Below are 3,885 nucleotides of genomic sequence, written 5' to 3'. Positions count from 1 at the left end.
TCATTAGGACTGAGGCACTCATTTCCCCAAATAACAGAAGTCTAGCATACTGATGACTGGCTCACAGCTGAAGCCCTTGCCAGAAACTGCCTTAAGCCAAAGGGTCTAGCCTTTTCTATGATTATCAACCCTGCCCAGGATCGGCTCACATTCAATGATTGCTCAATGCTGGTGTGCAAAGGCCTGGCACTCCTGCCTCAATCAGTGACAACTCTGAACAGCCAGCTATCCCAGCTCCAGAGTTCCACATGGCATCAGCTGAGACTTTTGTTTCAACTTTATCACAGTTCAATTTCTGCCCTAGACCTACTTTTCTTGCTCCTATACAGCTGTTGTTTCCAAGAGAACTCCACAACAAACCTGCATGAAATCTTAGCATCTCTTTCCAGGGAACCCAACATACAACACCATGTCTCTTAGAAATAAGATAGGGATTGAGTGTTTGAGGAAATCGATAAGCCAGGAGAGACACATCAGCCTACCACAGAACCTGTCATCACGTTGGGGTAATAGAGTGAATGGCAGATGGCCAAGTGCTGACCTTTTTCCATTAGAGAGTAGAACCACGCAGTTGTGTCTAGAACAAAGATGTAGAACTGAGTGAAACAACTTGTCTATGAAATGGCCTTGGTTTTAGAAAGAAAATTGTCCAGCATGTTGGAGACTGCAAGTAACTTTAAAAATCATGATAGCTACACCCTCAAGCTTATAATGTATCTAAGTTTAACTTCCACTTAATAACAATTTAAGAATTGTGCAACCTCAGGCATCATGTTGATGCCTTCATTTTACAAATGAGGTAACTAAAGCCTAGATTGATTAAACAAGTTGCCTCAGGCTAAACAGTGAGTGTGGGAAGCAGAATGAAAAAATTATGTCTCCAGAAACCGCACTAACTGTTATGTTATGCTGTATTCTGTTAGATCGTCCTGTGAGCTCCTGATCTAAGCATTTTGTATACACTATTTCTTTCAGATCTCATGACAACATTACAGGAACCTTTACTATTTCACATGCTTTACAGAACAGAAAGCCAAGGCTTGGAGAGAATAAGTATTGACTTACCTATAGTAAAGTCTAATAATAACTAGGAAAGCTGGGACTCAACCAGGTTTCTCTGAGTCCAAAACTCAAATTCATCACTATTAATTTATCATGGCAAGGTGGTATATATTATTGAAAAATGGGAAAAATTCTCTATGTGACACTAAAGCTGAAATAATATTCAGCTATTAGAAACTATGGGAAATGGCTGATAAGAGCTTAGTGAATAAGCATAGTATAATATTGTAAATACAATGCAGCTCCTATGTGCAGAAAAATTAAAATGTGGTCTTTAGAAAAAATTACCAGGGAGAAGTATACAAAAATATTTTAAATGACAATATTTGGGTAATAACGTGAAGGTCTTTTTTCTGGGTTTTTTTTTTCCATTTTATGCTTTATTTTTAAATGCTTCTATAACAAGTAATAATACATTAATGAACTTTATTCCATAATAAGTTATTTTTTATAATAATAATGGTAACTCTAGCTCAGAGTTTCCCAATTTAAAAGAACTGGCATGTACCTAAAGAGTATTCATCTACGTAAAACCTCACTAACCATGCTGTCCCTTACTTTTTCTAACAAAGCTTATATTGTAACTTTAAAAAAGTATTTTCTTAAACTTCTCAGCATCACATTAAGAGAGAACCACTAAGTGTCTTGAGAGAATGGGGGTGGGAACAGGAAGGCTGAAGTAAGCACTTAGTATATAGAAGAAGAGAAAAGGCCATCCAGCTTCATTTCAGTCAGTTTCATTGGTACTGTGAGAACTCTGATATCAGCTGGTAAGATATAAATTGTGGTGAAATCACAAACCGAAGATTGTTATCGGTCACATGGTATAGTTTCTTATGCCTTGTCTTCCTGAGTTAATGTATCTCTACAAAGCTGGCAGACTGTTTATATTTCATTACTATTTAAAGTGATTTATCTTACAAATATAAATAACTAGAACAAAGTAGGATTGCAAAGTATGATACAAATCATAATGTAGAACCCAGTTTACTTAAATATAGATAAACACATATAGAAGTATATATGTATATCCATGTGTATATGTGAGAAATATGAAAAATAATTCACAAAAAGAATCACGAAGTATAAATATATTACTGAAGAAGTTTTCCCATTTTACTTCAATGATAGGTCCACATGAAATATGTTTCAAGTCACAAATGGACCTTCATATTTAGAATATAATTCTTTTCCTATCTCAAAGTAAATGTCCTTTAGAGCTCTAAACTTCTTAACTCATTAAATAATTTTATAAAATATCTTACCCATGGCATCTTTTTCACATTTCTTTCTGGAATATTCATATTAATTTCCCTATGATAAATGTCTTATAAATGATGACTATCTTTTACAGTTCTTTGTATTTCTCTACTTTTCTAATCCTCATTCATTCACAACCCAGAAGAGTGGTAGGAACATAGTACATGTTGATTAAGCAGCTATTGATGGATTTCTGGAACTCATGTGCACAGTTGAGGATAAACCACAAAATTCTGCAGCAGAAAGCAGAATTTCCTCTGCCAACTTATATATCACTACAGTTGAAATAATTCCCTAAAGCTTTTCCCCATATTTTTTCATTTTTTTACTCCTTACTGTTATCTTACTTAGGATTCAGTTAAATCATAAGTAAAATTGGATTTATTTGCAAACATTTAAAAAGACCACATATTTCCAAATATGACTCTGAGACAGACAGAAAGAAAGAAAGAAAGAAAGAAAGAAAGAAAGAAAGAAAGAAAGAAAGAAAGAAAGAAAGAAAAACAGACAGACTTGATAAATACAAGTGATCTGATGATTTTTTTGTAATTTTTTATTTTGAAAAAAATTCAGCTTTATAAAAAATTTACAAAATAGTAAAATATGGAATTTTTATGTGTCCTTTACACAGATTCCAAATTGTGAAAATTTTACCACAATTGCTTTATTATTCCTTCTGTGCCTTTCTTGTCTTTCTTTCTCTATTTCTCTGTCCTTCTGTCAGCCTTTCTCAACATGTATAACTTGTGAGAGTAAGTTGCAGATTTACTCTTGCTCCTTTATACCTAAGTGTTTCAGTGTGTATTTTCTAGAAATAAGCAATTTTTCTTACATAACCACAGTATAATTAATATTGATATAATACTATTATCTAATTTACAATCGTATTCTTTTATTTTCCCAATTATCCTAATTGATATCTCTTATAGTGGAAGGTGGAAGAGATTTTTTTCTGTTCTAAGAGCCAATCAAGCTTACAAATTGATCACAGGGATGTAGAGTACAGCATAGGAAAAATAGTCAACATTATTGTAATGGCTGTGTGTAGTACCAGATGGATACTATAAAGTAATCAAGGGAATTACTTCATACATTATGTAAATGTCTAGCCATTGTAATGTATACCTAAAATGAATATAAAATTAAATTAAATTTAAAAAAATTAATTATTTTAAAATAAATTGGTGAAAACTTCAAGGTTCTAAAGTAGACTTCTAGAAACATCATTCTTTCTAGAGAATTCTATGATAGTTTTTTTTCAAAGTTAAACTTCCATGTTTGAAAATTAAAGTAACTGCTTCATAGCACAAATAAATAGAATGGAACAAGAACCATTGAATCCTAAATCATAAATGCTTACCAGAGTCTACACAAGGTTTCTAAGCATTGTTTTCTATAGAAAAAAAATATTTTAAATTATTCTTAGTATTATTCTGAGCTCATTATAAGCACTAAATTGAGCTACTTGGCTTGTATAAACTCATAATTGACATAAAGAGAAACAGAATTTAGTTACAGCTCAATCTTTGCCTACTATTACCAACAGTGTATTATGCACAAATA

The sequence above is a fragment of the Rousettus aegyptiacus genome, unplaced genomic scaffold (genome assembly GCF_014176215.1).
Source record: "Rousettus aegyptiacus isolate mRouAeg1 unplaced genomic scaffold, mRouAeg1.p scaffold_m13_p_3, whole genome shotgun sequence".
Lineage (NCBI taxonomy): Eukaryota > Metazoa > Chordata > Mammalia > Chiroptera > Pteropodidae > Rousettus > Rousettus aegyptiacus.
This window is presented reverse-complemented; position numbering follows the sequence as displayed.